This window comes from Odontesthes bonariensis, chromosome 16 (assembly GCF_027942865.1).
Source record: "Odontesthes bonariensis isolate fOdoBon6 chromosome 16, fOdoBon6.hap1, whole genome shotgun sequence".
Lineage (NCBI taxonomy): Eukaryota > Metazoa > Chordata > Actinopteri > Atheriniformes > Atherinopsidae > Odontesthes > Odontesthes bonariensis.
The window spans coordinates 18,225,570-18,248,897 of NC_134521.1; the positions used below are offsets into that span (position 1 = coordinate 18,225,570).

The 23,328-nt window shown below is 42.1% G+C and overlaps 3 long non-coding RNA genes across 3 annotated transcripts in view; 2 read left to right on the forward strand and 1 right to left on the reverse strand.

Annotated features, from left to right (window-relative positions):
* LOC142401203 (uncharacterized) overlaps nt 1-15,555 on the forward strand; it is a 42,129-nt gene extending 26,574 nt beyond the window's left edge. The window contains exons 2-3 of the long non-coding RNA XR_012773094.1: nt 2,472-2,543; nt 15,469-15,555. This is a non-coding gene — a long non-coding RNA (uncharacterized LOC142401203). The remainder of the gene's footprint in view (nt 1-2,471; nt 2,544-15,468) is intronic.
* LOC142401205 (uncharacterized) lies at nt 12,557-23,069 on the reverse strand. Its single transcript, XR_012773096.1, has 2 exons — nt 22,836-23,069; nt 12,557-14,556 (listed from the first exon to the last, which is right to left on the reverse strand). It is a non-coding gene; the product is annotated as an uncharacterized LOC142401205 (long non-coding RNA).
* LOC142401204 (uncharacterized) lies at nt 15,576-16,723 on the forward strand. Its single transcript, XR_012773095.1, has 2 exons — nt 15,576-15,628; nt 15,755-16,723. It is a non-coding gene; the product is annotated as an uncharacterized LOC142401204 (long non-coding RNA).
* Nucleotides 23,070-23,328: the final 259 nt, after the last annotated feature.

Consider the following 23,328-nt stretch of genomic DNA (forward strand, 5'->3'; position numbering starts at 1 on the left):
GAATTATTCGTATTTTTACGTCTGTCTTTTTGTCTCCTAATTTTTTTTAAGTGTATTGCTGGAATCAAATTTTTGATTTGTTTTGGATTTTTCTTCTTTTTTTTTTTTTAACAGAAAAAATCTTTGTACTTCTTTCTGTTAAATAAGCTTTAAACAAATTAACAAGTTACATATAAAAGTTTTTGTCACATGTCAAGTAGACCAAATGTTCTGGGAATGTGTTTTGTGTATCTTTAATGTGAGACTAAATGGGTCTGCTGGCTCGAGTCCGATCTATGGTTACACTGTCATCTCTGATAGTTATTATTCTGTTTCTCTGCGTTTTCAATTAACCACAATGCAAACTGATACTGTCATACACCATGAGGTCATACGGAATCTTTCTATTTATACAATTACCGCACCACTGCTATGCTATGATTCACTGTGGGAACTAAAAAAATTAGGAATGGTTTTCTTGTCAATCTATATCTTCACATTAAACGTATAGACCTAAAGCTCATGAAAAAAACCGTTGCCATTGTTCTCCAGCTTTAATAACACTGATCGTCCTCTTACTTATATGAACAGAGCCAGAGTTTGGTGTTAAAATGTGTGAGATGCTCTCAGGGCAGAACTTTAATCTCGTCTCTGGTGGACACCTGGCTCTTTAGTGAGTCACAGGTCTGTGACATATGCTTGCGTTATTGTAACAAACCAACCTGACTCTTTGGCTTCTGTTCTGGCTAAATCTGAGAAGTATGCCACATTGGGGAAAACACAGTTGTCTGCACTTAATGCATAAGAGATTCATGCTCGATGTTCTGATCTGTAAATCGGAGCTTGACTGCTTGAAAATCATACCGCTGCCATGATATTCACTCTCTGAAGAAAGTAATGACTGAGGAAGAATGTAAATATATAGTATGTAAATAAATAGTATAATTTCCTTAATATAAATCAAATCTACTGTTTGTTTTTACTGAAAGGGCTCACATGGTTGAGATAGATTGGATTTTAAAGTAAAAACATGTGAATTTAATCTCAGCCAGCTCCAGATATTTGAATCAGGAGGCACAGTACAGAGTTTGTCATTAGTTTGTCGTGCATTCGGTCTAATGTATTTACTCTGTCAAAAAAATGTTGGCAACTGCGTTGAAATCTTAAGCAACCAGCACGCCCAGAGAGTTGACTTTGGAAGGCACTAAGCATTCCTGCTCCGCACCACATTAAGTCCCTACTTCTCTCCAACTCAGGGTGCTGGGCAGCCTGCCAGGTAGAGGTTGCCATGACACCACCCTTTGCACTGCTTCCCCCCAGAAGGTGCCAGATTTTGGGAGGGGGCAGGCGGGGCTAACGTTTTGATTTAGACAAAAGATGTCTTTACAATGTCAGCAGAATACTTAGAGGGAATGCTGTGGCTCTCTGGTAGGAAATCATGTGATCTTTTTACCGAGGTTTTGTAATTGTGCCAGGCAAGATAGAGACAGAAAGACTAGGAGGGAGAAAAGGGGGAAACTTTGAATAATGACGCCAGAAAATCGCTTTTATGCGGTTTGTTCTTCTCTTATCCTGGTTTGTGTCAGAGAAAATGGCGGACAGCACATTGCTGAACTGTGTTATGACGCCCGTTGCTCATCACTCACACCTTGGCTGAAAGTGTGAAAACAGAAACATAAAGGCAATATTTACTAGATCCGTCGCACAGCTCTCACTTCAGACTTTTCTTTGACGCCCTGTGACAGAGGGAATATTTTGTTGTTTGAGGCTCTCCGGCGGCACAGTTAATGGTAGCTGACCATAGCATGCTTGATTACACTGGCATTCCTCTCAAGCTTTGCTCTCTGCGGTCTTAGCTAAGCAGAGCTAGCCTCTCCACAGCCTGCTGCTGACCTGGAAGAGCACTGCTTTGGCAAGTCTGCAGGCTACTTTAGAAGAGCAGTGCACAACAGAGTTTTATATATATATGCCAAATGGGTTATGTGGTGGGTACAGCTTGTTTATAAGCAGGATTGTTCATAAATTCACGAACATATTTGCCTAAATCTTTGCCAAACTTTGAGGCATTTTACTTCTAACGTGGATTCAGACATTGAATCTGAATCCAGGATTTCTTTGTATTCAGCCCAAATGGAGGTATGCATTTTTCGGACTATTCTTGATTCACTTTTTTTTTGTAACTACTGAGACGTGTGGCGCTTCCAAACTGAGGCACAGCAACCTGGAAATGTACAGAAAATCTTGTTAGAAAATCTTGTTAAAATGTCTTTGTTTATTTTTTCCTCCCTTGGATCCGATGTCAAACTAGTTCCTGGCAGGTTTTGTAATGTAATATGATTTTATTTTATTTTTCTCACCATGATACTGTTCATTATGTTTCCATAGCCCCTGATTGAGTGTTAAAAGCTAATATTAATCCTAAGCAACAGGCTATAACAGTTACATGCCATTGTGTGGTATCTAAAGACAACTTTCTTTTTCCTGTTTTTAAGGAGGCAAACTAAAAGTTGGCCCACCAGCAAAGCCCCCCCACTCCTCATCCCCTGAGCAAGACGCATCCAAGGGTGAGTTATAACAATCCTCTCACCATCTGTTTGATGAACTTGGATTGTTTGGGGTGAATCTTAACAAAGTTTCTTGCCGTCGGATGAAGTGGATTCTCTATCACTGTCACGATCTGCATAAACGCTGAAGAGCGGCTTTGCTGCCAGCTTGTGTTGAGCACACAATTCGCTTGTAGTGACACGTTACTACAGTCTGCTTTATGCTGCTATGTTAGTCCTTCACTCAGTTATTTTGATGCTTTGGCCATGACCATTTGGCACAAACCCGTAGATCCGATCTTGTGGCAAATCTGACATCACAAGCTCGCTTCTGTGGGTCTTTGTCACTGTGGTGTGAACGTCGTCTTTTAACATTTTATCTAGTTTTCCTTAGTATGTATCGGTGTTGTATGTACATAATAACCCCCTGACAGTGTATTTGGAAATTAAGCTCGACGTCCCAACATTGAAGAGAAGCTCCATTGTCTGCATCCAATTGTTCAAACCTGAAATAAACTGCCAGACAAAGAAAAGTCGCTTGGATTTAACTCATTATATGATCTGGGGTTGCTTCGATTGGTAACATCAGTCTTTTTATGTCAAAATTTTGTCGGCCGACTGCCTGACTAAACTGAATGACCAGATTTTTTGCACCTGTAGATTTTTTTTTTCCCCCTCACGACACAGGCGTATCTCAAGATGAGAATGTAAGGATTCATCAAGTTAAAATTGTGAGAACGAGGTTCAGGGAGCCTGAGACCTGAGTCTGAGAACAGTTTCACACATTGATTGACCACCACAGAGTCCAGACTCTCCCATCATCAGTACAAATTCTTAGCAAAAAAACGAATGCAACTCTAAATGGAAAGGAATGTTGTGACAATGCGCAAGCGTATCAAAATGACGCCATGACCAATGCATGACTTTTTCTTTTCTTTTTTTAAATCAGCCAGGCAGTGCGTTATGATTGTGATAAAATAAATCAGGAACAACGTTCTCTCTGTTATATGTAGAGAAGAAGAGCCCTGGTTGAAAATGTGTGCATCCGGGTTGAGGTAGTAGGTTGTATGGTTTAGAATTATACCCTGGGAGTTAACTGTACAACCTTCTAGCTTTCCTTGGAGTACACGTATGACATCATACTGACAATACATACAGAAAATTGCTCTGCTTAAAGGGATTCATTCTCATGGTTCCTTTTCACAGTGTTAGTCGTATTTTTTATGATAATCTAATTTTCCCCCTACCTGTGGTTCTCATTTGAGAGCTGACCTTTAGAGATGGTCAGCCAGCCTGCTGAGGCGCAAAACCTTTAATTAATGTTCGCTTTACGTTTGCTGTATTTATAGGCGTAATGCATTGTGGTTAGTCAGAGTAATGACTCTGCATCGGTTGTATTTTGACCTTCCTTCACTATAAAACACATAAATCAAATTTATGAGCAATCTGCTGTTTTCTTTTGTCCAACTCTGCAACAAATTGTGGTTTCATACTAGTTAGTAGGGCCAAATGACACGTTAGATTTTTGTGCCAACAGAGTTGCATTTTGATCCACAAAAGATATTTGTGTGCTGCAGCGGTAAATATAACTCCTATTCAACAATTGCTAAAAATAAAAGGGTGTTAGAATGGCTCCAGCTACGTCATATTTTGAATTTTCTCACTAAGGACTTGATGTGAGGTGGAAACTATCTCACACAGTGTCTCACTTTTCAAACTGTTGCTCCATGTTTGTGGCCTGGTGTCACACCTCAGCCTGTTTAGTCAGCATGGGTCCGTGGCATCCTCTCAATCAACTGCATGTTAGCTACATGCCAAACATTACAACGCACAGATGGCTCGCTATAAACACGAGCTATGTCACATAATAATCAGAAACAAAAAAATCTGCCTGGTTCTCTGTAAGAGATTCTTCCTGATGACTGCACAGCATTGCCATTTGCACACAATAATTCGATATTTCTCAGCTGTTTATTTAAGTGAGATACTTTTCTCAGAGATTTAGAGGTTTAATTATCGCAGCTGATGCTATATGAAGCTGCCTGGCCCAAGTTGCCCTTGTAGACCTCTGTAAAATGTCACGTTTTCCAGCCTGGGAAAAGCTGATTGTTTATACGTTGTCTCCAAGCCTTGTGATACATTGTCGACAGTTCCATACAATGACCGTTTGTGATATGGGCTCCAGTTTCAGGATGAAACTTGCCTCGGCGACACTGAAGCCTCTGTTTACTGTGGACTTGTCCGCGGGATGGCTGCATCAGACTTCATCTCTGTCTGGCACTCAGCCACAGCTTGTAAAATGACTCCGAAGCAGCTAACAGGAGAAAAATGGCCTGGCAGATCAGCTTGAGATTGTTACTCCTCAGGGTGACTTAATTTGAGATGCAGCTTATACAGGGAGCGCCGTTGTAATTTCGGCTGTAGCTCTTTTTCATTGTGACAGTGTATTTTCAGTTTGATAGATGGCACTGCTTTTGCTACGTCTAGATCTGAGTAGGCTGCCTTTCTTTGGTTTGAAATGGTTTTGTTTGCATCATGTTAAGGATTGCATGTTGTCTACCTGTACATGTAGATGCCCGCCCTCTTCCAATCAGTGCAGAACTAAAAGGAGATTATCGGAAACTGCTATTTTAAGATCATCGGTAATGAAATTTGGTGGGCTACTAACACCTCTGGTGAGTGAATCCTGCTCAGACTCAGATTGCCATCACAGCCATTGTCATTAAACAGGTTTCTGTGTGGGAATATGATCCTGGTGAATTACCAGAAACCCAAGAACACCTTTTATCTTGTATTTTCCAACCTTTCCTCCGTCTGCCAAACATCGCCAGGTTTCACGTTTCTGCCGTTTTCCCCCACCCACAGGAAAAATAGTCTTGAATAAATTTTGAGAAGTGGACGCTGTGCAGGAGCACACAGGGGGAATATCATGGCAGGCAGAAGAGATGAAGAACTTGTTTAAGCAGGAACAAACAAAGTGATTTATTTTATCAACAGTGCACATCCATTTTACAGGACAAAAAAAAAAGCATCCTTCCTCTTCTTCAGCAAAGAAGAGAGAATAAAAATGTGCCTTGCTGGTGTTTATTTTAGAACCTACAATTTTTTTTCATCTCTCCTCACCTCTGAACCTCAATCGTTCCTCCAGATGTGTTGAGGAAAGCATTGCTGCTTCGACTCACGCTGTCTCAGCACTCCTCTGTCCAGCTGCTCCAGCAGTAAAGCTTAGAATCATTGGTTCCAGCTGGGCCTTCATTTATAAGATGGTTGAACAAATAAATTATAGGATGAGATTGGGCTGGGATTTTATATATATATATATATATATATATATATTAAGATATTTTTTCAGTCCTTGCAGCTTTAACAGCTCCTGGGAGAAGTATCTTGGCCAGCAATCACAAGGTTGTTCACATGGCTTTAAGAATAACAGAATAAAGAAAAAGAATAATAAAGATTCCCTCGATTGCTTTTGGTATGCTGCGGTCCAAATGATGTGCAGAAAAAAGTGTCCATTGTTACCCTGTTATCAGTGAAGGCAGTTGGCCAAATACCTAAACATGTTTCAAATAAGCAATGACAAAAGGGCTTATTGCAGAGAGCTATCAAACCCACTTGACATTATTTTTCTGAAGAAAAAGACAGAGCCCAGCACCTGGCCTCCTCACTATGAATTAGTTGCCCTTGAAATGTATCGACCACTTTCAGATTACAAAAGTTAAAAAAAGTGAACAGTCTTTTATTCTGTGCATTTCTAAGCTGAGACAGTCTCGGAAAATGTAGACAATGTTTCTGTTATGGAGTTCTTTCTAGCTTTAAAGATGAATCTCTCTGAGTTAGAAATTCAGAAAAAACACTCATTTTAGAACATTGTATTTGCAAACAATGACAGCACACAAGTAATAAAAAAATGTGATACTTTTCCTTCCTTGAGTTTTTAGGAGCTATCCAAACGTATCACTGGCACTAAGAAACCAAATACTTGTAATATCAGCCAATTGCCGCTTGCATCTGGAACTGTTCTGAGAGCAGTGATTGGTTTCCCGTGGGTGACGTCACCCACGGGTGGAGACCTTAGTAACAAATTTTGAGACCAGAACACTGTCACTTCTGGCCAGAGTGGTACTTTAGCTCCCCAACGCATAAAATCTCACTTTCCTATAAAAACGAGCCGCCTCAAGCACTTTTTCTTCCCAAGGAAACATATTCCCTTAATGTGCCCGGGTTAATGGCAAATGAATAATCATAACACACCGATGGCAGACGGGGGTGTCATCGATCTGTCTGGAGTCAGCCCCTCTCCGCCTGCTGCATCAGCCACTCTCCCCCAATTGATACGCTCTTGCCCCTTGACCCCTGGGACAGATCAATGCCATTGATTGGAGAAGGGCAGGGACAAGGGCAGGATCTGCTGACTGGCCCGCCAGCTAGTGTGACAAGACATGATCGTCATTAATGTCCCGCTGACTGGCTGACTGACTGGCTGGCTGGCAGACTGGTGTGGCGCTGTGCATCACATATTCCCTGCCGCCTGTTCTCCTCCCCCTCCAGCCTCCTCCTTTTTCCTCGGCTCCTTTCCTTCACTCCTCCCCAGTCTGTGCTGACTGCGATGCAATGACAGAGATGAGTCCATTGTTTGGATAGCTGTCTAATGCTGGCATGTGGCACAGATATGCATCTGGAGGCTGCATGGGGATATTTTGTGCTTGTATTGTGCAAAACAAATGGTCTCATTGCAGATGTGTGCTGCATGTGGTCTCATGGCTCATTGTGAGAGCTTTTCACCAATCACAGTGAAGTCGGCCTGATTTTTGGGTGCTTTGAAAAGCTGTCTTGATGCAGTTCAAAGCGACGAAATTAGAATCTTCTTCAGCCACACCAACTTTCCTCTGTGTTGTCGGATAGTAGGCAAATCTCTCCCTAATAAGAAAGTCGACAGGCCCTGATTCCCACAGCATCACTGAAAATACATTGATACCTAACAATAACCGGATTGTATATCTGCCTTCTACTTTGTTTACTCTTCTGGGCTCGTTTCATCGCTCCGGTGGGTTATATTTCCAGTCTGCAGCAGAAACAAGACGGGCAATGTTTATGTGTTTATGCGTGTGTTTGAGGAGGGGTGATGGGCAGGATGCGGCGACGATTCCAGACAGACTATGGTGAAACGGCTGTAATGGAGCTGATTGATCACCTATATTGCCGCCTGGTAGCCCCGCTGGCTTAAGCATACGGCGACCTCCCAGCCCCCAGTCTCTGCGTCACAACCAGCATCACGGACCAATCTGCGAAGACAAACCTTCCCCCATAGACTTCAACCTGGCCACGGTTTTGACATTGGCTGCAGGGTTTACTTTTTCATGTCTCGGGCGCTTTGCTCGCTGCGTTTCTGTATGCTTCTGTAGGATTGAGGGGAAACGGCACATTTATTGTCATTGATAAATTGACATTTTCCAGTTTTTCCTTTTTCTGTGTTGCGGTAGAATTAAAAAGCTGTGTCTTTCCATTTGAATTGAAGGGGATAATCAATCAATGATAACATTTGCTGATCGCTCTCCCTGCCCCCTCGACGTGACACAGGGTCATAACCCTAATCTATCCAGGGTGCTGAAGGTGATTAAGCTCTGCGATTAGAACAAGCTGTCAAGGGCAGACCTCATTCAGACAGAAGGACAATTAGGAAAATGTCCTCTTTTTGAATTTTATTTCTACTCCCATTTCCCACATACTATTCTTCATGCTGATTATCCTCTAGAATGCAAACATATCACCTCGGTTGACATTATTCCAACAGCTGTTCAACATTAAAAAACCAAATGATATTTCAGCTGGGTATTTTTGGTTGTGAAAGGTAAAGTAATGACATTTGAATATTTCACTTAACCTTTTAGGTTTTGTGACACGAGATCCTACAGAAATCTTCAGTGTGACTGCAAATTGTGTTTGTTGAGCTCAAAAGCGCCTCCGATTGAACAGATTTGAATAGTATAGAAATGATGAAGCGTTTCCAGTCCTCTGCCTGAGGACGTCTCTACATGTAGACATTTTTCGAATAAACATTTCCTTGTATTTTGGGTTTGCGTGCGTGCAGATGTGGACGCACAGAAGACGCGATTTGATATTGCAAGTCCTTACAAGAGCGATCAGGAAATTCTCCGACTCTCAAACAGCTGTGTGCCTCGAGCTGCAGCTCGCTGCTTTCAGGTCTCGGTCACAATATTGTGACAGAGCCTGTTTGTGTTAGTGCTTGTGCTGACCACATCACTGTCTGCGTGACAGTTTCTGTGTGTGAGCAGAGCAGCTGTAGTGTCACTGTTGGGCGCCTCTCCATTCAAGCCACAATTGGTTGTCTCTGTTTTTCTTGTTTTGTTTCTTTTTTCGTTGTTGCCTGTGCGTATGTGTGTGCTCGTCTCCAATGACTGGCAATTTCGTACCAGGCTATCTCACTTCACTGGCGTTTGCGTACGTGTTTGCTTGCGACACTACAGTCCACATTACGAGACAGCGGGATCGCTACAGTGCTTCCTCCACCACGGTCAAGCAGTTCACTGCAGTGTGTGTTTGTGTGTGTGCTGCTGGAAATTGATCAGCACGGGGAGGAACGTGTTCACCAGCAAAGGCTGGGTGGAGGGTGTGTGTGTGTGTGTGTGAGAGAGAGAGGGGGAGAGACAGAGCGAGGGCTGTCGCTGCAGACTCCTGCTGCAGTATCTCACTTTGGCCAAGCAGCTGCAGACAGGGAGAAACAGACCAGCGAGACAAGCAGACAGGTACAGACCTGGTGTGATGGGAGGGGATGGGGGGTGGAGATAGTGATAGAAGGCTGTAGAGGCAGGACTTGGGGTGCAAGGGTCAGGTGGGGGAGGGGTGTGGGGTGAGTGCAAGGTAATGGGTTGTGGCGGCTGGAGGAAGCGAATGTTTTTGGCTGTTTTTTGTTGTTTGTTCAGTGATGGCAGCACATCGTGTTGGACCTGTGATGATGTAGGAAAGAAGGAGAGAATATAAAAGTAAAGAATTTAGATGACAGTGTCACGACATGGCTGATGTCCCAGAGTCTGGAAAAGGAGGAGGAGGTGGAGTTATGGTAGTGGGGGGGCTAAGATGCTGAGATGGAGCTGACAGCGCAAATGGGATGGAGCAGTACTCTGTGCTGCGGGTGTAGCGGGGTGGGGGTTGGGGGGGGTGTCCCACCTCATTGACCTGTGTTTGGCTGCGGCTTCCCGCGGACTCCTCAGCTTCAGCACACCCCCACCCACCCGCATCTCTTTCTTTTACACCTTTTTTTTTTTCTCCCGTCTTCCAGCGCTGCCCTTTTTTCCCCCCTCTGTCCCTCCTCATCCTCAGCTCAGAGGCGGATAACAAAAGGCGTAGTCGGTGGCAGACAGAAGAGTGAGTGTGCAAGGCAACGCGTCAGGTGGCGCGGAGCATTCATTTCCGGAAGCCTCCACTTTGCCTGGCGTTCCCTAGAGAGACAGTCGGAGACATCTATCCGACTCGTTTTTTTTTTTTTTTCTTTTTTGGACTGGGTGGGAGGAGTTGTGAGGTTGGTGGTGGGGTGGGAGGGTGGGGTGGAGGGGGTGGGGGCAGTCAGTGGTGTGTTTAGGGATACGATAGTCAAAAATGACTTTTTCATTCTGAATTTGATGATTTTTTTTTTTTTTTACTCCAGTTTGGCATTTTATGCCAAGTAATATCTGAATTCTTTGGCTCAGTCTGTGTTGCATCTTATTTAAGTAGAAGCTGTTTTGAATCCGACTGAAGCTCGTCGCCTTTGACAACTTACTGCGTGCCAAGCTTGCCGCCGTGGTTGCACAGTTGGGCTGGCAGGGTCTGGCGCTAAGAGCAATCGAAGGAAAAGTGGGAGGGGGGTCAAGTTTTGGAGGCAGCTTGCAAACCTGAGCTGGAGACGAGCCTGCTCGTTTCTGAATTGGTTTTGTGAAAAGCTCTCTTTTTATGTGGGGTTTTAACTACATTCTCCTTAAAGCCGTGCTGCCATGGAGCAGAGCATCAAAGCTGTGATTATTTTTCTTTTTTTCCTTACTGAATATCTAGCTGAACCTGTTCGTACTCGTACTATTGATGGAAAGCCAGAGGCTGAGGCTGCTGTGTGGCTATCTGCATCCATCAGTCAGTGTAAACGGATGGATGGTCCTGGTCCAGCCATCCTGGAGGAGAGAAATTTTGACTGGTGATCAGCTGACGCTCTTTAGGACAAAGAGGCGAGCCCGGCTGCTTGGCTGGGGGGCTTTTTTTTCCTTTTCCAGCACAAAGGCTAGTTAGCACAGAGCAGGCAGTGCAGGCTTGTCTGTTCGTCTGAGCCTCTGCCTCCGTCTGGAAGCTGCGATGAAGATCATTTAAGTCTGTCCGTCTCCGAAGAATTTACCGCTTTGTCCAACAAATATCTAGTCATTTCTGCACAATTTTTCTGCCGCTGTTGTTTTTTTGTTTTTTTTTGGTATCCTGTGCTATTGAGTGTTTGTAAGCTAATGTCTGAATATGTTTCTACCTTTGCATGTCTTTGTCCGCACAGGAATCAAGCTGAACCTTCTGAGCACAATAAGTTATCTGCAGTGGAGGAAAGGAGGGAACATGGGATCGTTTTTTCAGAGGAGAACAGCCTTTTTTTAAAGATTTTTTTCTTTCTTTTATTGCATATAGATACATTTTGGCAGTGGGTGTCTGTGAGCCATAATAGGGTACCTGAAAGCTGCAATGGTTTTGCAAGAAACCATATTTGTGCATTTGTAAGTGAGGAGGAGAAAAGGGGGGAAGGAGTCAGTGCCACTCACTGCCCTGCAGCTGACTGCGGCTCCTCTGTAGACCCTGTCGTACTTCACCTGCTCCCTGAGACCCTAACTTGTGAGCTCTCCTGATAAAAAATCACGGGTTAGGCTCTTGGGACGCGGGCGGAGGGCACAATCGACTTTCTACCAAATGTTCCAAGGGTGGAGTCGGAATAAAACCCAGGAACCGATTGAACTGTTCAAAATGTAAAGACAGTAGGGACGATGAAGAGACAAGAGTGAAAAGTTGACACATTAAAAAGATACAGTTGAGAACCTTAAAGAGAGAGTGTGTGATGGTGTTTCATCAGCCCCCACCCCCCACCCGTCATCATTCATAAAGTGTTAAACACACTGCAGCATTTCTGAGGTTGCGTATGCAGGAATGTGCTCGTCTCGTTTCCGCCTAAAATGCGAGGTTTTTCCAAAAATTCGTTGAGGACACCATTCGTAATCAGCGTCGTTGCCATAAAAAAAACGAAGGACCCGCGGATGCTCCACTGCTGCCAGCCAACACTGTGATGTCCTCTTTGTGTCAGCATATCTGCTTGAAATACCATTCTAATAACACATTATCTCATTAGAAATGGCAGGATAGTTCGAACCAGCGCAGCCGAGACTCGTGCTGCCAGAGTTAATGTGTCAGTTGCTGTGAATTTGAGAACTCCAGCTTGATTCAGATGCTGCAGGAGCATGCAGACACTAGTCCCTCTGCTGCTGTTGTCAACACTGTCAAACTAAACACTCAGAACATACATTTCACCGTTTTCTTTTTTAAACAGTCCACTAACTTATTCCCTTGCCAACAGTCAGCACATTTATGTAGTCTTTTTTTTTTTGTTTTTACTGTCCTAATCATACTTGTTTGTTTTATAAGGTCGTTTATAGTTCATATATTGCTGCATATCTAAGCCGACTTGAGCCAGTATAATAGATTAAATTGAAAATCATAAATATAACATATGAAACGTAAAATATAAATTTTCAGAACAAACATCAGAAATATATCCTGTGATAATAATTCCTTGAAAAATAAACTGAATAAGTTGCGAACGTTTGTGAAGCCAAAAGCATAATTTTTTTTTAAAATGTACAGTTTGCTTTAGGAATTCTCTCATTTAACAAGAACTGTTGATTTCACATATACCCCTTTATGTTTAAAACTGATGTGAATAGTCGGCATGTGAAATGGGTATAATATTAGGTAATCATCGACATAAAAAACGACTGACCGGCAGAGTCAGGACACAGAAGAAAGGTTTCATGAATTTTATTAAATAATAATCAGTGTACACACATCAGTTCCACAGGAATTGTGAAAAGTGCCATCGCTGTCAGACGTCACAACTAAATTGGTTCGTGACCTAAATCAATAACTTAACCTGGAGGCTGAAGACAACTCAGATTCTGTACAGCAAGACCGACTTTTTAAGTCACTGAATGTAAAATGAAAACTTAGTCTGCTCTCTTATGAACTTAAAATAATAGAGGTGTAATTAGACTAGATTAAGCCCGTGAAAGAAAAGGTTCTTCTTCTTTATGCCACTGAAAGGTTTGAATTCATTTACCATTACAGCCTTGACCTGGTTTTAAACTTGGTTTTTCCCAAGGCAAAATGCTTTTCTCAAAACCTAATTTCTGCTAAATTACTCATATTAGGAATGCAGTTCAAAACAATTGATTTTCTCTGTAATACCCTCCTCTCCATCTCGCCCCCAGTCTCCTTCTCTTTCTAATTATGTATTTTTTTTTCTTTCCTGTACCCCCATTTGGTGTCGTAGTGAACAATGCCGATGCCATCTAATCAGTGTGTGCCGATGCCACAGAGGCCCCAGCAACAGCTGAAGGAGTGCCATGCCCCATGAATACCAAACAGCCAGGCACAGTGCGACAAGTGCTGAGCAGACAGACACAGCGCAGCCAAAATGGAGCTGGTGCCCACAAAACAGCCAGACAGTTTTATTAGGGTCTGTCTGACACGCTGCAAAGTCTGGCAGCACCCGAACCCACTGATGAAATCCTCACGCTCCCCCAACAGTAACAAAGCAGCACGCTCAGAGCAATCCGCCAAGGATCCAATAAATATCACCCCGTAAAAAAAATCAGCTCCCGGCTTGTTTGTAACTCCGCTGGATGGGGAATACGAACTTTGTTCAAAGTCAAACAAGTTAGCACCGAGCAGCTGCTGGGTTGATGTTGTTTGTGCATCTAAACAGCATCACTCTGCATCTGACTGAGCCGTTTAAAAAGTGTTGCATCAGTTTGGTAGATTAATAAAAAAATTTTTGCCTTTTTGAATCTATGTTAATGTCAGTGTCGGATTCGTTTTAGCTCGTTTTCTTTTAAAACTGATCATTCTTGGAGAAAAAAAGCAAAGACGGAGCAACCTGCTTGATTCCCCAAAATCGTCTGGCAAAGAATGACCTAAGAGTGCGAAATGTGAATAATTTTAACACCATGATGAGTTCAGTCAACCTTACAACAACAAGGTGCAATTTACTTTGTCCTTCAATAGAAGTGCTTCATCAGGCCAATCCAACAGATTTCCCACAATGAAAATAATGCGTCAAGGACAGAATGCAGAAGTGTGCCTGCGTATGAAAGGAGTGACAAAAAATGAAGCTTTTAAATGTTATTAATTCTACGACTGAAATCATCACACAGAATCTTGTGTGGAAGTGCAGTGGCTCAGCTAGAAGTAGAATGTAAACACGGTGTAATACGCTTTTATCTTTACCATCCATAAATAAACTGCCCTCAGTGTGTGGTTTGTGTTCTCAGGTTTCAAGTTCGAGAGTTCGACTCAGACCTTGAATTTGTGTAGACGGACTAAAGGTTCCTGCTGATGAACCCGTGTGTGTTGCAGAGATTACACTCCATTGTTCAGAGGTGGTCAAGAAACCCACTCAGCTGCTACTACGCTCCTTCCTGAAAGTGATAAAAAGAAATGAACATTTATCTCGGAAAACTCGGATTTCACCTGGAGCTGACATGGAAGTCGGATAGTTTTAGAGCTTTTTTGTTAGTTTGTTTTTTGGTGGGGTTTTTTTTCATCTATTTTCAGGTTATCAGCTGAAGCTGCTCAGTCTTCAGTAGATTTCTTATCACAGCTGGGTGGAGGAGGAGGGCGCAGGTGGCGGTGATGGGGGGGCATCAGGTATGCCAGATAGAGCGCAGGATGGAGCGTGGGGGGAAGGATGTGGGGGTGTGGCGTCTGCGTTTCCAGACACTGCGGCAGGAGGGCAGACAGTCACCTGAACACACACACACACACATAAAAATGTGCTGATGACATGGTGGACATGCCCCTGTGCAAACACACAGCACATTTTATACACAACCAATTCAGTTTAGTTTTTAATTCAATCAAGGAGTATAAATCATAGTGCCACTTGTAATGTAATTATCCCTGTGCATCGAAAGCACAAAAGTTTCTTTATTATTCTCAGGGCGACGGGGATGAGAGATAAACTCCATTAACTTTTAGAGATTACGGTAAGTGCTCGGGGAGATAGGAGTGTCTGTTGAAGGGACAGTCGGGCGGCACTGAGGCTGGAGGATTTTCACAGCGGGCCTGTGGGTACGGAGCGGGAATCTGAAAAGTGGAGCTGATGATTGAAAACCAAACGGCAAAGCTCAAAGGGAGTGGGCTGTCGGCCTGGCAGACCAGAGGTCTTAGCACAGCCAACTGGAATATTCTCAGACGGGGTTTGTTTTTTGTGTGCACATATGTGTTTGTTTTTTTCCCTTTAGGTTGTCTCTTCTGCCCCTGCTCCCTTCCAAAGTCCCACATTATCTGCCCTTCTCTCTCTGATCCTCACTTCTTAGGCGTTGCCAGGGAAACCTGGTATCTGGCTAGCAGCTTGATGGAGTTATTGAACTGTGGCTGGGATAATTATGCTCTGTCTTGCAGGTTGGCTGTCCAGTGGCTTGGACACGAGTGCGGCCCATAGCTGGTTGCTGAAGGCTTTTAACCCTTTGGCCTCCGGACTTGGGCAGAAATGTCCAGTCGGACTTTGCATTTTGAGCTTCACTTTTGTCGTTTTATTTGTTATGATGGATATTCAAAAGACCTGACTTCTTGTTGAATGTGTCACTTAAAATCCATCAAACTCATGTTCAGCTCACCTAATCACATACTTTGCTTTATGTTCCTGTCAAAACAGGTCATGACCAAAGTGTATTTGCTGGATGCAGCGTGTCAACTCGCAGGGATATATTACAGAGCAAGGAACATTGTTGTATTTTTCCTCATTTAATTTAATTTAATTTAATTTGTCATTGTCGTCCTGGAGCCCTGGACTAGATTTTTCTTGGTGCTTAAAGGTAAGACGGAACAAAGCTGGCATTTACAACACGACAGACCCTTGCATCAAAGTTTTATGTGTGTGATCTGCGCTGTTCGTGGACAATAGTGTTTGTTTGTGCCTTGTTCTGTTTGCATATTTTCAGAAAACTTGTGAGTCAGTAAGTGTCAGACTGCGGTAACAGACGGCCTGTGCAGGATAATTAGCCTGGAGTCATTTGGAAACGGCTCAGCTCTGCCCAGGTGCCCACTGCGCACAGAGAGACCAGACGACCTTTTACTCGGCTCCGTCCCACTGCAGTCACTTAAAACAGTGATGGATGGCTCCCCCTTTACACCCTGCTCCCCAGTGGCTCTCGCTCTGCTTTCCTCTCCACCCATCCCGCTCTCATCCTCCCACCCCAAAACCTCTCTCGCCTCATTTTGTCCTTCTCCTCCTTGTTTCTCCACCATTCTTTACCTTTTACAGCCCCCATTTTCTCTGTTCCTCCAGACTGATGAGTGGGAAGAGGAAGAAGAAAGGTGTGGTGTGGAGGGGGGGGGGGGGGGGGGGGGGTTTAAGTGAAGTGGCCGACGCATTTACTGCTCACGAGAGAGAGAGAGAGAGAGAAGTAGAGTCAAGCGCCGCACCCCTGCCCCCACAACCCCTCATTAGTATGCGCAGGCTGTCGCTCAGGTGACATGGCCGCTGGATTCGGTCCCGACTGCAGGAACATCAGCAGCGTGGCGGAGAACAGGACAGCAGGTAAGGACAATGAGAGCAGGAGAGAGAAAAGGAAGGGAGAGGCACGTATGGACTAACTCCCCAGGACATGCACCCTTTCCACTGCTGCAATACAAACATTTCATACTTAAGTCCCAACTATTGCTCTTTGCTGAACTGAGGTGAGGTTAAATTATTGTTGGAAAACATTTGTGGGATTGAGCCATTTTATCTGTGGTTATTATTAAAATATCCTGAAACTAGCTGTGAGGTGTTTCCACAGTTTCCACAACGCATTCATTCACAAATGATTTCCTTGTATTTTATGTGCCGGTATGAAATGATTTGCAGATGTTCCTGTAGCTGCTCTTCATATTGTAAAGAGTGATTTCAATAAATCTCTATGAATGAATATGTTGTGTGTGTGTCTGGTTATTTGGAAAAATAATGTGATCAAACAATGTAGGAATCCTGCAGTTTCCTCTCTGAACATTTTCATTGTTTTCACTTGTGAGGCTTTCATTCCCCTTGATATGTAGGATATTGGTTTTGTTGCCAAAGGCAACAAAGAGAGAGGTGTATTAGACAAATATTCGTACACTCAGTGTGTGTTAGAGGAAAAGAGGAGACAAGAAAAGGGAAAGAAAGAGAGGAAAGAGTGTAGGCGTGCTTTTGTTTGCTCTATTTCTCTGTGTGCGTATGAACTAGAGACAGACTGTGTTTGTGTGCGTTGGGGGAGCAGTGCGGCCAGGCTGCAGATATCATCCATCTCCCTGTCACCGGCCCAAGGGCTGCTGGGAAAGTGGCAGACAGCTCGCCGGCTTTGACAACGAAGGCTGCATCCTAATTTTCTGACATAGAATGCTTGAGAAACCGGCGCCTCTCCTCCCCTCACCACCCAGTACGGAAACCCATTAACCCCGCGATCTGGGAACAAAGCGCCGAGCCGAGCCCAGGCCACCGCAGGCTCGGAGTCCTATCAGCTCCCGTCATCCACCAGCCATGACGGAGCAGCAACCCTCTGCATGAACTCGGCTTTCAAAAGCGGTCAGAGCCGCATTCATACAGCAGACACACTGAGCACAAAATGATATTCCTTTAGTCGGATCTAATTAGGTGGTCCTATCACTGATACTTGATGACAGTGCAAAATAAAAATCCTTCAAAACGCCGCTCTAACTGGATTACATGGTTTGTGGTTAGCTGTGACTAATTGCATTGTAAAGCTGTTTTCAGACATTCTATAGCATTTTTACCCGTGTTTCTACAGTTTATCTCTCTGGTCCTTGACATTATACGATAATTGGCATGAGGATTAAGTTCTTACACATTCATGTGTATCGTGTGCAACTGTCAGAAACTCTTTTAGTCGTCTGAAGAACCAGAAACGTTTTGCTCAGTTAAGATGTGTAGTTTCACTATGTTCTGAACTGCAACATCTGAACCTTCAAAGCCTGATGACATGCAGTGCTGGAACAGAAGAGAAGTCTTTACTGTTCAGGAAATACTAAAGAGATGTTGCATAGACGTGCTTTTTCAGGTCAGAAATGTAATTTTATTCACTTATAATTGATTACAAATTATTACATTTAATTTTCCAACACTCATCTGTTTTTTAAATCCAGTTTCCAGATATTTTTTAAATGCAAACAGTTGATTATTGGAAGTGGTGCACTAAAGACTCAGACAAATTTTCTGACCCTAAATATGATGGGAATATTAAATCTTTTTGTTTTTAAAGCGATTAAAAAAAAGTCCTGTGTCACAATAAGCCGATTCTTCTGAAGTGTAAAAATCTTCACATTCAAACTAACTATAGATGAGAATGACAGCGATGCAGAATTGCACCTCAGGTTGTAATAAATCGTTAGCATTCAGCGCAGCCCTTTTCATTCTGAGAGTCTTTGCAGGTGGAGCTTCATTTAGTCTCAGATTAGGGCTGAAAGTCTGCAGGAGGAGCTTTAAAACCTCTGACTTTATTTTTCAAAGACGCAAGCAAAAGGTCTGCATTAGACCTTCGCTCATCGTTAACAAACGGTAGAAAATGCTGGTGAGATCAAACACATTCAGTCTGTGCGTGTTCTCCAGTTTGTTCCTAATGATTTGAAACGGGACGTAAGTGGTGTATGAACAGGTGATGAAAGACAAGGTAGGACATGTAATGTTAGTGTGATGTATTGAATTACTTCATATTAGACTCTGACAGTTTTAAATGTGTTGGAAAGGTTTTAGATCAATTGCCTTTAACATGCTTACCAACTAACATTTGTCTAAAATTAGGCAAATTTAGGAGGAAAACAACATATTTGTCCAAACACATAAAGACGTGTTATAGGGTAAGTCATTGTTAATAAACTCGAACACTGAATGTTAACTTTAAAGGCTGAAAACAGCCCAGGTAAGTGGATTAAAATGACACCCACTGCAGTAATGATGCTGCATTCATGCGATGTGGGTTAAATACTGCAGGGGTTCCTACATTTATTTGAAATGGCCTTTCAACTGAGCTGCATATACAGTTTCAAAGTGGGGTCCAGTCACATACTGACTGTCTCACCCACTATAAACTGGGCCTATGATTTGTCAAGTGAATTAAATGATACATCCATCTAAAATAAAGTAAGCCAGAAGAACTGCATGACCTCAGTCTTTTTTTTCCTCCCTGACCTGAAAAAAATAGCACTGGAGCGTACAACTCTCTGGATTTGTCATCTGCGGTTTACATTTCTATGTTTGACTCGCCGTAAAACATGAACTCCCGAACTAAGTGCACATGTGAAAGGGCTTAATTTACAGACAGCTGCAATCAGCATGTCACTGCAGCTTCAAAGCAGTTCCAACACGTTTTTGCTTTTTATACCAACAAGTCATTTCCTCAGTTACTGGCACGTGACTAAAAGCACAGTCTCGGTCTCTTGTCTTTTGGCATTCTCACACAGGGATCATTTTATTCAGGAGGTGGTGTCTTCCTACCACAATGCTTGTGCCGGCAAAAAGTGAAACTGCCTCTTTTGTCTCTTTTTATGTGTCTGTGAGGGAAATGTAAATATCATTAGCAACTTATAGATAAACTACCAGCAGCCCATCCCCTGCTCTGTTTCGGTGCATCACCGCAGCATTTGTCTGTGGAGTGTGGAGGTTTGGGGAAGGAGCTTCCTGGTTGTTGTGAAGGCCCTGTGACGGTGATTCAGCTGCAGCTTGGAAACGCTACGCTGAGCTCTAAAAGCCCTCTCTGAAGCCTGGGAATCCAACCCCAGCGAAGCACAAAGGCCACTTTGATTTCTGATGGGTAAAATAAACATCATGCTTGTACAAGTTATCAGAATCTGCTGACTGTGTCTTTCTAAGTGGCCTATGGGAATCTCAAACAGAGGGAGAAGGGGGAAAAAAAAAGTCCAAGCTTCTTAAAATGTTGCCAATGAGCCTTGAAAACACATAAGCTCCCCTGAAGAGTGCGTTTTAAGGCATGCGTGTTTACAGCCCACACAATTCTGTGAGTGCGACTGGTGGTTTCAGCAGGAAACCTGTCAGCATTTCAATGTACACACTTAGTAGTTGTGCTTTTCTGCGTTCCAAAGTCAAGGAGAAGGACTCTTTTTACATTAGTAACAGAACCACATAGCAGTAATGTCTTCTTACAAATAAAGGTCCCGCCTTCAGAAATGATCGCAAGTAAAAGTACAAACGTGCCAGCATCGAATCATACAAAGCAATGGTATCCAGAATTTATGGATATAATTGCATTGTAATTGTTGCTGAATTACTAATGACAGAGAAAAAATATTGTTCCATCATTTACGACTAATATCACACTGTGTTTATAGCCAATACAATTTAATATTCAAAGTACATAGAAATTTCTAAGTGACTGCCAGACTTATCAGGACATCACAGTTTTCCCATAGCCCAAAATGTTACATCGTCCTTTCTTTGTTAAATAAATTCCAGCCAATATGAAAACTGTATAAAACTACAAAATAATAATAATTAAAAAAATAATAATAATTCAAACCAATGAAAGAAAGAGTGGCACGTCTTTGCATGTGAGATGCTGGTATCATGAAAGTTTGGGCATCTTTGTTGTTAAAAAAAATGTTTTATAACAAAAGTATAAGTAAATTAAATAAATACCATAACCTGAATGTTTGGCTTTTTTATTTATGCCTCTTGTGCAGGATGACTTCAAACATTAGATTTTAGAAGGAAAATTCTTTAAAGTTATTTGTTACTGAAGCTGAAGAATAAATATATTTATAAGTTCAATAGTTTTTCCCTGAAAAGAATTTCAAGAGTAGTTTAAAAGTAATTTGCTGAGCTGAATTTATTTTGTAGTTTCTCTGTATTTGATTAAATTTTAGTTTCTTTTTCTTCAGATACCAGTTCTTTGCTTTTACAACGATGATTCCACTAATTCTAGCTGTTGGTTTTTAATGCTTCACATCACTTTCAGACAAGTAAACCATGTTTTAAAAAGTACTAAAGTTTTCTGTACAGCCCTTTTGTCTTGAGAGACATTTTTTTAAACACCACTTTGATTCAAACTTAAAGGTCTCAATAACTTTTACCCATTCATGTCCCACTGAAATTGACTTCATGGTCCCGGATTTTCCTTAATTTAGCGCAATAATAAGCTTGACATTTTTGGTTTTCAGTCAAAAACTAACCAAAAGTTAAATGAAAAGAAAAGACAAAAGAATATAAGAAAAGAAAAGAAAATAATATTGAATAAATATGGGTTTGAATTGATATGAACCTTAGTTATCAGTGTTCTTCCTGAATGATGAATTCTTTGATAGTTTCTTAACATTCTATGAGGCAACAGTCATAAGGAAAACATTTCCAGTAACAGGTATATTATTTTCATTACATAGTCACATTTTTAATTGCACTTTTTCATGCACATTGGCAGTTTTGATTCATAGTGAATTTGTAGCTTTGTGTTTTTAGCTGGAAGTGACATAAACAAGTGGAAACACTCGTGAATTTGTGTTTATCGGTTTTAACTGCACGTTTCTTGTTTTCTCTCTATGTATACTTTATACACTGTATATATGTATATGTGGACATTTCTGGGATTTAAAGGAAAATGCCATGTCTACAATTATCCTATCCTCCATCAGCAATCAGTGATAAAGTAAATGATTTGCAGTCACAGCTTATTTTGGACCACTCCTCTTCTGTGACAATCTCCAGGTCTTCGAAGTTGGAAGGTCTCCCTCTTGATCAATCTGATCTTGAGTTCCCTCCATAGATCCAACGCAGGGTTCATGTCTGGACTCTAAAACACTGATACTGTTTTCTGTTAACTGTTTCTTTACCCAATTTGGCTACAAGGGTCTATTTCTACCCAAGGTCAAGTTTTCCTGTAGACTACCTGATATTTTCTGCCTGAATCTTAATGTACATACTGTGTATAAATACAAAATTGACGTATTTATCTTTACTTGAGTTCTTTTCATGCCACTTTATACTATACAACAACACAGAGAAAAATAATGTTGCTTTACTTCACTACTACTACTTATCAGCAAGTTAAGTTTTTATGTGTTCTGCACATGCAAACACAAAATATGTTTTATTATCAATGAGTCACCAGGCAGCATTTAGCTCACTTGTCATGGTGATTTTCATAATTTTCGGGGAAAAACAAACAAACCCAAAACTACTAATGGAGAAAGTAAATATTAGATTAATGCACAATGATAAATGGTCATTAGTTCCAGTTCGGCATTAGATTGTTCAAAATGAGCTTCAGCTACAATTATAGGTTACAGTTTACAAACTCAGCTTTCAAAATGAGTAATCAGCAGGGAAAAAAATTTGGAGCAGCATCTGTGTTCAGGAAAATAAAAGACTTGCTTTACAGTAAATAAGAGAAATAAAATCTTTTTTTTTCTCAGCAGTTAAGCTTTATAGCTCAAATAAACATGTCCGCACAACCCAACGGAAAAGTGCCACATCGCTGAATAGTCAAATGGTCGTTTTAGCTTTGGAACCTTTTGAGTGAAATGAACCAGAATTATCTGAGTAGCAGCCATGAAGAGAGCTATTTGATTTTCTATTTGAAGAGAGGAGCCACTCTGCTGCCTTTATTGTCTCTTTTAGCATAAGAAACACTGGAAAATCCTTTATGAAATAAAAATTTGGACAGTTCCCTCCCACAATTCCTTGCAGCTGCAACGGTCATAGCAACGCTATTCTCTAGATGTACTAACTGGGATTCATAGAAATAAATATGAGAATATGGTGCACTTTTGTGGCTTTTTTGCTCCTGTTTTGAATTACAACAACTATTATCTTGAACAACTGAAAAAAAATGTGGTTTCAGTGCCGTGGACACATCCCAACTTAAAAAAAACATGAATAAAAATAAAAAATGCAACAATGAGCTGAAGATTAGAATGAAATTTTGACATCTGTTACTATGTTTTAAGCACATGTACAATCTATAGGCACAATAATACACACACACTTATATGTGTGTATCTGCAGGATATTGATTCATCTTTATTTCACAGACTCACTCAGCAATGATGGCAACCACAGCTCACCACGCAGCCAGGCGAGCGTGTACCTCCTCTTGTCCTGCCATGCAAGCTGAGCAGCACAATGTAGGAGCAGAAAGCTCAGATATACAGATGTCTCCATCCTTCACAGGCTCATCGGTGCCTGCACACAGCACCGCAGCTTCTGCTGCTCAGGCAACAGCCCGTCAGACATTCGTCCATCAGTGCACCGACAGAAAACACTGCCGTTTCACTGCGGCTCGATCTCGATGATGTATATGACGGAAGAGGACAGACTTAGCGTCAGAATTAGCTGCTGGAACAGAGAAGACAGAGCTGCTACGCTCTGTATCGGTGTCATCTGTGCTCATGTTTCAGCTTAGAGATGGACACATTTCAGGCTGGGAAAGCAGCTGACAGCTCCTCAAACCAGAGGATAACTGATAACAGATGTACAGTTAGTAGAGCTCTCAAAATAGATTTCAGATGTTGACTAGAGCAAATGTCCTCC